We start from the raw sequence: 15,053 nt of genomic DNA on the forward strand, positions 1-15,053 counted from the left end.
CATTCATAGCAGATCAGCAATGACAAGCACGGGGGTCTTCTGCAGACCCCCAGTTGACATGCCAACCCATCGGCGCCCTGTGATCATGTGACAGGAGGCGCTGATGGGCGGAGCTTGGTACGCTAGTGTTAAATGATTGACAGTGGCATTAACATGTTAACAGCCGTGGGTGGATTGCAATTTCACACGCGGCTGTTAGGGGCACATGACAGCTAATCAAATCAACTGTCATGTGCCGCAGCCCACATCAAAGGGAGGGACATGACCTATGACATACCTATACATCATAGATCGTGAAGGGGTTAATGGTATGGCTGACTGATTACTGTTGTAACTGATAGCAGAAGAATATGGAGTTACTAATTTCTGCTGCTTTTATGCTGCTTGCTCAATGGAATCAATATATTTCAGGTTTACATGCACACATGGTTTGGCACGGTTTTAACAACAAGAGATGCCTAATCTGCTAAACATTTTGGTCCTGATTTATCATTGGCTGTCGCCTGTTTTGTCTAGTTTTGTTGTTTGCACCTAATTTCTTATTATATTTGCAGCTTTACATCTATTTTATATGTGCTTGCCTGTTTCTTGTTCTTTTAGCAATTCCATCAATTGCAACTTTTTAAAAAGCCACAACATTTGGCGCAACTCCTGTTCCCCCCTGGTGTTTTTTTGAGCATGCCAGTATTTTGGTGCAATTTCTGTGCCATTTTCACAACATGTGACTTTTGGAGCAAAAAAGCCTAACAGTTCAGCATAGACAAAAAAAGACAATTTTTTACTAATCGAGTGCACCATTCTGATGAATTTGGCGTCAAAAACACCTACCACAAGACAAAAAAGAAAAGATATTTAAAAAATTTAAATAAATAAAACGCAAATGATGAATTGGGACCTTTGAGTCTCTAGGCTCCTGTCATTTAGTTTGGATTCTTTTTTTATGCTACCAGAGGAGAACATTGAAAAAAAATCCCCAAAAAAAGCTAATGGAAGGTTTTTCTTGTTCTACGTACTGTGGACCATAATAAAAAAAATTGTTCAAGGCAAGTTTCAGACAAACAAAAATTGGACAAATGTGCACAACACAACAGTAAGTTATGAGCCAGTGACAGGACAAATGGCCGGGGATTGCTGTATCTCCCCAAGACTGCTCTCATAGCAAGCTCCAGGAATAGAAGAAAGCTGGATATCCCTAGAGACGTATAGTTTGCTAAAAAAATTTGGTAATCCTGTTTTTTGGGCCAGTGATTTTTATGGAATCATTGGCAGGTTTATTAGTGTGGTTGGTTTTCTTAGAAACCCTAAGGCTATGTTCATATATTGAGTTTTTTCAGCCTTTTTTTGTGTGTGTGTGTGTGTGTGTGTTTAAGTAAATTAAAATCTGCTTTTTTACAGTACCAGCAAATGCTATGAGACTTCAGAAATCTCATGCACACACATTGCTTTTTTTTTCCCGCCTGAATTGGAAAACTGCATTTTGTTTTTTGTTTTTTAATCTGCAGGATATCAATTCTTTTAGCATTAATGCAGCATTTTTTCACCCATAGAAAGCAATGAGAAAGTGAAAAATCGTTGCAAAAAAGCAACATTTAGGAAGCTGGGAGAGGGCACGGGCTACCTTTTCCTTCCAATTAGGGCCACTGCGACATCATTGTATAGGCCGATGCTCATCATGGCAACCCAAGGTAGTCAGGAAAACCTCTGGGCTCTGTCAGTGTAATATTAACATGTATAATGCACTGCAATGCATTATACCACCAATAAAAGTAATAAAAGTTAGGCCATGGCCCCACTATCAATTTCGGTCAGTATTTGTTCTCAGGAGTGGGAGCCAAAACCAGGAGTGGGTGATAAATGCAGAATTGGTGCACTTAAATAAACAGACAGACAATCCCTCCATGTGTCGCATCTGTCTAACAGCAGTGACACATGCAGCCGCGGCGGCTCAAACAGATGCAGAGCACGCAGAAAATACTCGGTGAGCACCAGAGTGTGCTCGATTTAAGGGTTAAACGAACACGCTTGCTCATCACTAATTCCTGCCAAAATTGCAGTCCAGAATTCAATTGGTGCTCCTTCCCTACTGAGCCCTGCCATGCACCCAAACAGTGGTTTTCCACCACATATGGAGTATCTGTATACTCAAGTGAAAATGGACCATGCAATTTGTTGCTCAAATTTTCCTCTTACCCTTGTGAAAATGAAAAATTTGGGGCTGAAAAAAATGTTTAATTTTTTGTATTATTTTTTAATTATCATGGCTTAATGTTATAAAATTCTGTGATGCAACTGAGGGTTCAAGGTGCCCACCACACCTCTAGATAAGTTTCTTGAGGGGTGTAGTTTCCAAAATGGGGTCACTTGTGGGGGATTTTCCATTGTTTAGGGCTCTGCAAACACGATATGGCATCCGCTATCCATTCCAGCTAATTTTGTATTCCAAAAGTCAAAATGGTGCACCTTCCCTTCCGAGCCATGACGTGCACCCAAACAGTAGTTTTCCACCACATATGGGGTATCAGCAAACTCAGGAACATTTGCACAACAAATTGTATGGTCCAATATCTCCTGTTACCCTTGTGAAAATGCAAAATTTGGGGCTAATGCATCATTTTTTTGTGTGAAAAAGTAAAATTTTTTTCTTCCACATAGCTATAATTCCTGTGAAGCACTTGAAGGGTTAATAAAAGGCTTGAATATGGTTTTGAGCACTTTGAGGGGGTGCAGTTTTTAAAATGGTTGTCACTTTTGGGTATTTTCTGTCATTCAGGCCCCTCAAAGTCACAGAATCAGAGGGATCCGTTGAAGCGTTCCAGAGTAATTACCTCATAAAGTGACAGTGGTCAGAATTGTAAAAATTGGCCCGGTCATTAACGTGCAAATCACCCTCGGGGGTAAAGGGGTTAAGCAGGTGTAGAAAAAATGATGCACATTATGGAAACGAAAGTAAAAAAATGTAATACTTTATTTTTACCAATTAACAAAATACAAATACTTCCTTCACCCAAATAAAAACACTTTACTATTAAAGACCTGCATTAGTTGTGGACCCAGTTGGAGATTTTGTATTGGGGCCCACAAGTTACGCCATAGATTGTGACCACCCTTTGTCTTCTAAATAGGGTCATATTGTCAATTCTTATAAGTATACAGTTTTTGAAGGAACTCAGCAGCAAGATAGTTCCAAACATCTTGGAGAACTAATCACAGATCCTCTGTGGATATAGGCTTGTGCAAATCCTTCTCTTTAAGTAATCCCAGACTCGATGTTGAGAATAGGGCTTTGTAGGAGGCCATATCACTTCAAGGACTCCTTTTTCTTTTTTAAGCTGAAAATATACAGCCAATGTAATTAAGAATTGTTTGTGGCCATCCTGCTGCAGAATAAATTTGGACCCAATAGACGCCTCTGAGTATTATGTGATGGATAAGTATCTGTCTGTATGTCAGCATTGAGGATACAGTTAATCCTGACCAAATCCCCAACTCAATTTGCTGAAATGCAACCCTTAACAATGAACAATTAAAAAAAGTGTTTAAGGCTGTGTGCCCACGATGCGTTTTTTAAGCGTTTCCGCAGCGGCAAAAACGCTGCAGAAACGCTTAAAAAATGCATGGTAGAAGGCCTGCCATGTCCCCCAATGATAATCCGCATGTGCTGTGCACATGCTGCGGAAATTTCCGCTGCGGATTATCATTGCGGAAAAAAAACGCAGCACTACCAATTATTTTGCGAAAGCGCTGCGTTTTCAGCGCCATTGACTTGAATTAGAACGCACCAATTCCGCAAGACTGCATCTGTACTTGCAGAATTGGCGCGTTCTAATGTGCGGATGGTACCCGAGTGTGGAGGAGAGGAGAGTCTCATCCACACCCAGGTACCATTAAAAAAGCTGTAAAAAAAAGAATAAAATAAAAAATAAAATATATACTTACCTTCTGGCGGCCCGCGGTGCGCTCCTCCTTGCTTCCCGGCACTTCGCGATGGAATGAAGGACCTGCGCTGACGTCAGAGTCATGTGACGGGTCACGCGACGCTGACGTCGGCAGGTCCTTCACTCTACCGCTGCCGGGACGGTGAAGCAAGACAGCGCGGGCCATCGGAGGGTAAGTATATATTTATTTTTTTATTTTTTGACATTCTCTCGGTCACACTATATAAATCCACGCCGGTTGCATGGATTTATATAGTGTGACCAAGTTGTCAAGCACTTTCCAAGTGATGCTAAAATCGCTTGGAAAGCGCTTGACAACCCGCATGCGGAAATGTATGTGAAGAACGCTTCACATCCGCATGTACCTGGCAGGAAAAACGCATGTACAATCCGCATGTACAATCCGCATGCGTTTTTTTCTGCCAGGGAGATGCAGAAACGCTCAGGAAAAATCCAGAGCATTTCTGCATCGTGGGCACATAGCCTAAGTATTTTTTACTTTGCATCATTTTTTTCCACATCTGTATAACATTTTTGCACAGCACTATTTCTCACATTGAACTGTCAATTATAGCATAATGCTAGAAAATCAATATAACATACTATATTATAATTAGCTAAAAATAGATGTACACCTGTAACATTATTGTAAACAGCAATGGACAGTAGAATTTAAGTAAAACGTTTTAGAACGTTACATTTTACAACTGCTGTACGGTTACAGCATCTAAGTAGACTGCATAGCAAAACAAGAGAAAAGGAATCAAATGCTAAACTTTTATAGATGGAATGACTAATTACAGAAAAAAATTATATAATTCAAAGTTAATACTTAGATTTTATATTAATGTTTAAATATTTGTAAAGGTTAAAATCACATTTTCACTCGGAAAGGGTTTTTTTTTTTTTTTTTTTTTTAAAAGAAATGCCATTCCTAAATACATTAATACCCATAAATTTAAAAACTACACCCTACAATGTAAAATAGATTGATATAAATAAGCTGAAAAAAACATAACTGTCGGGATGACAAGTTGAAATAATTCAATAAGGACTACATGAAAAGGTATATCATTATCTATTCTACTCCCATCTATGTATTATCCCAAGGATGTTAGAATGTATTGCCATCTTGTGGTGTAACATAAAAAACAGTGAATGAGCGCCCTATGTTCTACAAATTGACTGCTAATCGGCTCAAAATCAAGCTTATATGGTTATTAATATTTGTATATTAAAGTCTAAATTATTTCATATCCATTACTAGTAAAAATAAGTGGAATAGATTCAATGATTAAGGATATTACTTAGCGAAAAAAAGAAAGTAGATCTTTATTCAATCATCAGCTACATTTTGACTCTGCTGGTGAAGTCTTTCATCCCCCCACCCGTGTAAAAGGATAGGTGTCTGTAATTTTAATCGAAGGTACACTTCCCCTGTGTGAGACAGCATCTTTAAAAAAAAAAAAAAAAAAAGTCCAGAAAATCACATTGTATGATTTTTTACATAATTTGCATTTTATTGTATGAAATAAGTATTTGATACAATAGATAAACAGAACTTAATAGTTGGTATTGAATCCTTTGTTAGCAATTACAGAGGTCAGACATTTCCTGTAGTTCTTGACCAAGTTTGCACACACTGCAGCAGGGACATTGGCCCTCTCCTCCATACAGATCTTCTCCAGATCTTCCAGGTTTCAGGGCTGTCGCTGGGTAACATTGAGTTTCAGCTCCATCCAAAGATTTTCTATTGGGTTCAGGTCTGGAGACTGGCTAGGCCACTCCAGAACCTTGAAATGTTTCTTACGGAGTCACTCCTTAGCTGCCCTGCCTGTGTGTTGCGGGTCATGGTCATGCTGGAAGACCCAGTCATGACCCATCTTCAATGCTCTTACTAAGGGAGGGAGGTTGTTGGCTAAAATCTCACGATACATGATCCATCCTCCCTTAAATACGATGCAGACATCCAAGTCCCCTTTGCAGAAAAGCACCCCCAAAGTATGAGGTTTCCCCCACCATGCTTCACGGTTGGGGTGGTGTTCTTGGGGGTTGTACTCATCCTTCTTCCTACAAACACGACGAGTGGAGTTGATACTAAAAAGTTCTATTTTGATCTCATCTGACCACATGACCTTCTCTCCCATGCTCCCTCTGGATCATCCTGATGGTAACTGGCGAACTTCAAACGGGCTTGGACATGTGCTGGCATGAGCAGGGGGACCTGGCGTGCCCTGCAGGATTTTAATCCATGACGGAGTAGTGTGTTACTAACGGTAATGTTTGAGACTGTGGTCACTGCTCTCTTCAGGTCATTGACCAGATCCTCCCGTGTAGTTCTGGGCGGCTTCCTGACCTTTCTCAGAATCATCCTTAACCCACGAAGCGAGATCTTGCATGGAGCCCCAGACCGAGGAAGATTGACAGTCATCCTGTGTTTCTTCCATTTTCTAATAATTGTACCAACAGTTGTTGCCTTCTCACCAAGCTGCTTGCCTATTGTCCTGTAGCCCATCTCAGCCTTTTGCAGGTCTACAATTTTGTCCCTGGTGTCCTTCGACAGCTCTTTGGCTATGGTGGACAGGTTGGAGTGTGATTGATTGTGTGGACAGGTGTCTTTTATGCATGTAACGAGTTCAAACAGGTGCAGTTAATATAAGTAATGAGTGCTGAGTAGAAGGGCTTCTTTAAGAAAAACTAACAGGTCTGTGAGAGACAGAATTCTTGCTGATTGGTAGGTGATCAAATGCTTATTTCATGCAATAAAATGCAATTTATTTATAAATCATACAATGAGATTTTCTATTTTTTGATTCTGTCACAGTTGAAGTGTACCTAAGAAAAAAAATTACAGACCACTCCATTCTTTAAAAAAAATATTTATTTATTATATATACAAATACACACATACAAGTGTGTCTGTGCACGTGTATATACTATATATTCATGTATACATTTATCTTTATACAAAAAAAAGGTAAAAAAAAAATAAGAAAAATAACAGATCTATAAAGATCCACTTTCTTTTTCCGCTAAGTGTGCTTCATTTTCATTTCTTATACCTAGAACATGTACAAATAACGCAAATAATATACTAAATCAATCACGTTATATAAGCAATCATACATCCATCTACAGTAATGGGTATTAGTATGGGAATAGAACAAAATAACTCTCCATCAAAAATGACAACATCTGAAGCAAAATAAAAAAAAAAAGCTTCTACAATAGTCAAGGTATGACTGAAACATGGTTCTTAGCAGTTCAACACTGTATAATTAATGCCATGGTAAGAATGTTTTTATGGTGTGTTTTGGTGAGTTTTTATTGCCATCAAGTTCACGATGTAGGTGGGCCGCCTTTTAATCCCTCCGCAGACAAAAGCCCTAAATAAACACAGATCCCTTCCTGGGAAAAAAGTCCACTTCGGTTAAATAGCAAGGAAATGAGTAAATCATTAGTAATCTTTAAAGCCAAAGCTATAAACTCAAGTTACCTTAAAGTTAAAATGAAAGTGCCTTGCGAAATTCTCCAAAGTTCTGAAGCAGATAGAAATCTTGAGCTCTCAGCTCCAGACTAGGCGCCAGCTGATAAACAAACAGCTTCAAGTCAAGACCAGGAGAAATCCCAGCTTTTCAATTTAATGGTTCTGGTCAAGAGTATTTATTGCCTTTTGTGTTTTCCCCCTCACTTAGTGGCAGAAATAGAAATATAAACTCATCCTTATCTCTTTGGGTCACAAATGGGCAAAAGATTACCTTCAACAGATTAAAGGGGGCAGTCCAAAGCTGACATAGAGAGACATAGACACCAATTTAGCAGACTAATTAGCTTCATTAGAAGAGATTAAAGATACACAGAATCCAGTTACTAATGGTCTGCAGTCGCTTACTAATTAACATGTCCTCATATACAAGAACAGCTGCTTCCGAGCAGAATAAGAAAAAAGTATATATAATTGACAGACAAAATAATTACAAAAATGTAAAGATGTCCAAATGTCCTTCTGTTCCTAAAAGGCTCAATATTTTCTTTTTTCTTTTTATCTTGACGTACGTATTTGACATCATAATCTCTTTTCAGAACAAAGTGGAGTTTTGTATCATATGGACAGTTTTTCCCAATTTGCTGCATAACTAAAATATTTGGTCTTGCATGCTTTAGGCCGAATTCAGATGTCCATGAAACAAAGACCATGTATGGACTGATTGCGGGTCAACGGACCCAAACTCAAGAGTCTCAAGCATAATTGATGGTATTAAGTTCTGGTCAAACCCGCAGCCAGTCCATACATCACAGTCTGTACCGGAACGAGAAAATTTGGTCTTCGGCAATTTTGCTGTGAAACAACAGTTAAATCACTGACAAGCTGCATACAAGTCTCATTCACATGCAACTTACATTGAAGTTTATGTCAACTGAATCACATGCGACTTTTTGGCCAGTAACAGACAAAAACATATGTAAATATTTCCGACTGTGACAGTCGCGGCAAAATAAGTTGTAATGCAACACCATAGGAGATTAGACGTCAAACGCCACACGTCTCCGTGCAGCCCTAGTCTTATTTTGATATATCCTATAGGTCATGTGTAATTTAGGATATTTTGGGCTGTTTTTTGCTGCTAATTTTCTCATTTTTACAATTACTTTGACCAGAGGATTAGAAAAGATTTTTATTAAGGACTTACATTGAAGAAATCTGAGTTGAAGGCTAGAATCACGATACAAACATGGGAGGGAAAGTGGATGTAAATTCACACTGCCAAAAGGTCCAACATGCGATAGGAGATCAAGAAAGTTTAGATGCGTTTATGTCAACACGTTTGAAAGTATTCATACTTAATCATCAGGACAAACCAATGGATAGCCCATTATTGTGGTTTGTCCTGATGAAAAAGTATGAATACTTCGAAACGCGTTTACATAAAAAAAAGCATCTAAACTTTCTTGGCCATTTGGCAGCGCAGATTTAAAATCCACTTTCCCTCCAAGTTTGCATCTTATCACTTCTGGTTTTTCTGCAGCAGCTTGTTTCAACAAGCTAAACACAGGGGTTGTTCCTGTCACAGCCCCACCAGGTGAGCACATTCTGCTCTTATTCTTTTTAAACCGGATAAGACCCTATTGCACTCACTGGCGTTCCAGCCTTTATTTCCCTAAAAGGCTAGACTCCCAAATCCTTAATTTTTACATCCATGAGAAATGGTCCGCTTTTTATCTCATGTGTCATCCATCTTGCCTCTGTGTTGCATTTATTTTTTCTCATCCCTTGTTTTTCAACTGAAGTTTGCCGACTGTCTGAAAATCTATTTTTAATCTATTGACTAAACAGTGGATCAGTGAAAAAAAGAAGGAACACTGAAAAACAAAGTATGTACCGTATTTTTCGGACCATAAGATGCACTTTTTTCCTCCAAAATTTTGGAGGAAAATGGGGGGTTCATCTTATGGTCTGAATGTTGGGGGGGGGGGGGGGGGAATATTTATGTGTGGTGTGGGGGAGCGGTATGGGTGGAGGAGCGGGGCACAGGAGGCAGCAGCCGCTTGATGCAGCCTACACTGTCCCAGCTGCTAAAGAAAATGAATACAGTGTAGCCGCGCTGCAGCTGCTGCTGCTGCTGCCGGCTATCTCCTGTGCCCGCTGTTAAAGGGCATGAATATTCAACCTCTCTCCACGCCCATGGGCGTGGGGAGGGGGTGAATATTCATGCCCTTTAATGAGAGGGCACAGGAGATAGCCGGCAGCAGCAGCCGCAGCGCGGCTCCGCTGTGTGCCGGCTATGAAGGAGAGTGAAGTCACTGCTCCCCGCGCACACAGACCCGGCGTGGGGAGCAGTGACTTCCGGCAGCTGATCTCTCCTTGTGAGCCGCACATGGCAGTGACATCATGCGCGGCTCATATGGTGAGATAAGTGCAGGCAGACAGGAAGCAGCGCTGGAGGAGAGAGAAGAGAGGCGAGTAGGAGTGTTTATTATTTTTTAATGTGCAGCCTGATGGGGATGAGGGGTGCCATGCATACCAGGACGGGGATGAGGGGTGCCATGCATACCAGGACGGGGATGAGGGGCGCCATGCATACCAGGACGGGGATGAGGGGCGCCATGCATACCAGGACAGGGATGAGGGGCGCCATGCATACCAGGACAGGGATGAGGGGCGCCATGCATACCAGGACAGGGATGAGGGGCGCCATGCATACCAGGACAGGGATGAGGGGCGCCATGCATACCAGGACAGGGATGAGGGGCGCCATGCATACCAGGACAGGGATGAGGGGCGCCATGCATACCAGGACAGGGATGAGGGGTGCCATGCATACCAGGACAGGGATGAGGGGTGCCATGCATACCAGGACAGGGATGAGGGGTGCCATGCATACCAGGACAGGGATGAGGGGTGCCATGCATACCAGGACAGGGATGAGGGGTGCCATGCATACCAGGACAGGGATGAGGGGTGCCATGCATACCAGGACAGGGATGAGGGGTGCCATGCATACCAGGACAGGGATGAGGGGTGCCATGCATACCAGGACAGGGATGAGGGGTGCCATGCATACCAGGACAGGGATGAAGGGTGCCATGCATACCAGGACAGGGATGAAGGGTGCCATGCATACCAGGATAAGGATGAAGGGTGCCATGCATACCAGGATGGAGGGATGCCAGGCATACAAGGATGGGGACCACATATAAAAGAAAGGCAGGCGGCATATATACCAGGATGGGTGATATTGTCAGAATTGGGGGACATTACCCCTATACCAGTGTCAGCAGAAGACCCCCTCCCCCTTAAAAGTGCATCATGACCACATTTTTTGCTTAAATTTTTATTTTTCTCCTCTAAAACCTAGGTGTGTCTTATGGTCCGATGCGTCTTATAGTCCGAAAAATATGGTATGTTTTATATGGATCTCCTTAGACTTTAATAGCCAAGTCTGATCCGCAAAATGGATGACAATAGAATTTAACCTCTTCCCGACATGGCCAGTGTTCAGTTTAGCATTTTTGTTTTGTTCTCCTTTTTATTCAAGAGCCATAATGTTTTTTTTTTGTCTACATAGACAAACGAGGTTTTGATTTTTTGCAAGACAATTTATATTTTTGAATGATGCCATTTTACCACAGTGTACAGGAAAACAGGGGAAAAAAATTCCAAGAGTAGTGAAATTGGGGAGAAAACAAAGAAAACAACTCCGACAATGGTAAACAATCCCCAAAAATCAATCAAGCCAATTACATTTTTTACTACTTTTATGTAGATCAGACTTTTGTGGACACAGCGACACCATGTTTATTTTTATTATCCTTAGTTTTAATGGAGGAAAAGGGCGGTGATTCAAAAGTTTATATATTTTTTAATCAAACCTCTTTTGCTTACTCGAATTGTTAGACCCCTTAGGGGACTTGAACCTGCGATCATTTGAACATTTGTACTATATACAGCAAAACCACATTATGAATGTAGCGCAACAGCAAAATTCACTATGTGAATTCACTTCTGCTTCAAGAGGTGAGTGGAACTGATTATGTCGCCTCCCACCCTTTCTGGGGTGCGTGCAAGATAGTCAAGGACCTATTAAAATAGCACGTGTACAATACCTGCCGATCATGAACGTATCACAGCAGGCAAGTACACAACACATCATTGGCACAACTTATCTCCCAATGCAGAAGTGAGTGGCTCTAAACAACCTTTATAAAGTGACAAAGGCAATCATGAATCAAGGCCAATGCCTTTATAGTGTACGTGGGGATTCAGGAATACTGAAGAGCATTCAACTTAATACATACTGTATGACCATTTGAATATAAATTTGCTGTGAGTGATCTAGTGGGTACGGAAAGTATTCAGACCCCTTTAAATTTTTCCACTGTTTCATTGCGGTCATTTGGTAAAATTCTAAAAAGTTCGTTTTTTTCCTCATTACTGTACACACTACACCCCATCTTGACTGAAAAAAAAAAACAAAATGTAGAAATTTTTGCAAATTTATTAAAGAAGAAAAACTGAAATATCACATTGTCATAAGTATTCAGACCCTTTGCTCAGTATTGAGTAGAAGCACCCTTTTGAGCTACTACAGCCATGGGTCTTCTTGGGAATGATGCAACAAGTTTTTCACACCTGGATTTGGGGATCCTCTGCCATTCTTCCTTTCAGATCCTCTCCAGTTCCATCAGGTTGGATGGTGAACGTTGGTGGACAGCCATTTTCAGGTCTCTCCAGAGATGCTCAATTGGGTTTAGGTCAGGGCTCTGGCTGGGCCAGTCAAGAATGGTCACAGTTGCTATGAAGCCACTCCTTTGTTATTTTAGCTGTGTGCTTAGGGTCATTGTATTGTTGGAAGGTGAATCTTCGGCCAAGTCTGAGGTCCAGAGCACTCTGGAAGAGGTTTTCATCCAGGATATCTCTGTACTTGGCCGCATTCAAGTTTCCTTCAATTGCAACCAGTCGTCCTGTCCCTGCAGCTGAAAAACAGCCCTATAGCATGATGCTGCCACCACCATGTTTCACTGTTGAGATTGTATTGGGCAGGTGATGAGCAGTGCCTGGTTTTCTCCACACATACCGCTTAGAATTATCACCAAGAAGTTCTATCTTCGTCTCATCAGACCAGAGAATCTTATTTCTCATAGTCTGGGAGTCCTTCATGTGTTTTTGAGCAAACTCATTTGGGGCTTTCATATGTCTTGCACTGAAGAGAGGCTTCCTTCATGCCACTCTGCCATAAAGGCCCGACTGGTGGAGAGCTGCAGTGATAGTTGACTATGTGGAACTTTCTCCCATCTCCCTTCTGCATCTCTGGAGCTCAGCCACAGTGATCTTGGGGTTCTTCTTTACCTCTCTCACCAAGGCTCTTCTCCCACGATTCCTCAGTTTGGCTGGACGGCCAGGTCTAGGAAGACTTCTGGTGATCCTAAACTTCTTCCATTTAAAATATTATGGAGGCCACTGTGCTCTTCGGAACCTTGAGTAATGCAGAAATTCTTTTGTAACCTTGGCCAGATCTGTGCCTTGCCACAATTCTTTCTCTGAGCTCCTTGGGCAGTTCCTTTGAGCTCATGATTCTCATTTGGTCAGACATGCACTGTTAGCTGTGAGGTCTTATATAGACAGGTGTGTGTCTTTCCAAATCAAGTCCTATCAGTTTAATTAAAAACACAGCTGGAATCCAATGGAGGAGTAGAACCATCTCAAGCAGGATCACAAGGCAATGGACAGCATGTGACTTAAATATGAGTGTCTGAGCAAAGGGTCTGAATACTTATGACCATGTGGTATTTCAGTTTTTCTTTTTTAATTAATTCGCAAAAAAAAAAAAATGTAGAAATTTTCTTAGTCAGATGAGGTGCAGAGTGTACTTTAATGAGGAAAAAAAATGAACTTTTTAGAATTTACCAAATGGCTGCAATGAAATGAAACTAAGAGAAAAATTTAAAGGGGTCTGAATATTTTCCGTACCCACTGAATATGTGTATAGCCTGTGTGCGGGGTTGGATCAAGCATTTCATACTTTTCAATCTATGTGAGGGGATTAATTAATATAGGTTTTGGAACGCATGTTATACTACTGTGTACACAAAACAGGTTACCTCTATTTTTTATTAATTAGTTCACTAATATAACAGAATTGTAACCCGATTGGTCTTTTGATATTTATTCTGCTTTTTCTGTGCCGCCTTTTGGCTCATTGTAATATTATTGGACTGTTTGTAGGTGGCAAATTGAAACAACCTCCGCAATTGAGTATTAACCCTTCACTCTTTGTAGTATTTAATTATCATCAATTGCTGTTTTTTTCAATGTCCATCTCCCACAGCAATTCTAACCGTGTGTATTGTGTATACATTAGTATTTTAGCGCAGTGCTCATTGTGCTTTTTTTTTCTTTGTTAAGTATGGTGGAGGTTCAAAAATGTTTTGGGGTTGTTTTGCGGCTTCTGGCATTGGGGGCCTTGACTGTGTGCAAGGCATCATGAAATCTGAAGAGTACTGTGATGAAACGGCTCCAGAGTGGCCTCGCAGAATTCCGCTGTTGCCGCTTCTTCTGGTGGATCCACACCCCGCCACCCGCCTGACGTCACACTACGCCAGACAGAGCACGTGATACGGATCTCCCCTTTGCACCAATGTGACGTTCTGCACCCCCTCAAGGGCGTGTAAGGTCAGATTGGCACAGTTCTGCACAGTCACCTCCTGTCCACACGGGTACAGAGAGGCACCAGGGAGTGGGACAAGGTGGTCCACTCAGACGCCGACGTGGCCCCACACTCTCCCACACTCCTGACAGGCTGAGAGGCTCTTTCAACTACCCCCCCCCCCCACGGCTCAATCAAGTCTCCACCCCTGTTCCTTCCTAGCTAAGAGACTCCAAGAACTAAAGCGGCCCATACCTCCTTACTGGAAGGTCCCAAGGAACCGGGTCTGGTGTCAACGGACCCGGCCCGGCCCGGCCCCTGCTACGTGTGGAAATTAACACACTGGTTTAAGGAGGTTCCAAGAGGCTGGGACATGTATCTCCTCGTCCCTACACGCTAGATTGGGCTAGGATGCAGTCTGGCATTCGCTATCTCCCCCTGAGCTAGAAAATCCATTTTGAGAAAAGCTGGGACATATAGTTCTCCACAACTCGGTATTGAAATATAGTACCCTAACAAAATAGCACGTTAGTGAACAAAGGAAAGGATCACTGCAGGGGGCCTGCCTGTCAGCTCAGCTCACAGCTGCAGAGGGACACTCACACTGGAGCCCCCCTCCCTTCTCTCTTACAGCTGGGAGTTGGGTTACGCTGTGCCTGGAAACCTGACAACCAGGGCACATGTGATTATTCTAGAATATTCTTCACAAGTACCAAAGGATTTTGGGTGGCAATGTAGTGCCTAGTGTCAGAAAGATGGGTTTGCGTCCTAGGCCATGGGTCTTCCAGCAGGACAATGAGCCCAAACATACTTCAAGAAGCACCCAGAAATGGATGGAAACACAGTGCTGGAGAGTTCTGAAGTGGCAGCAGTGAGTCTGGATCTAAATTTCATTGAACACCTGAGATCTTAAAATTCTGTTGGGAGCAAGCACCCTTCAAATATGAGAGACCTGGAGCAGTTTACAGAAGAG

The 15,053-nt window shown here is 41.8% G+C and overlaps 1 protein-coding gene across 1 annotated transcript in view; it reads right to left on the bottom strand.

The window, feature by feature from the left end:
* Positions 1 to 15,053, bottom strand: part of HIBADH (3-hydroxyisobutyrate dehydrogenase) — a 169,650-nt gene that overhangs the window by 115,617 nt on the left and 38,980 nt on the right. The window lies entirely within an intron of this gene.

Source organism: Phyllobates terribilis, unplaced genomic scaffold (genome assembly GCF_046119375.1).
Source record: "Phyllobates terribilis strain yellow unplaced genomic scaffold, ASM4611937v1 Scaffold_4__5_contigs__length_816908805, whole genome shotgun sequence".
NCBI classification, from domain to species: Eukaryota; Metazoa; Chordata; class Amphibia; order Anura; family Dendrobatidae; genus Phyllobates; species Phyllobates terribilis.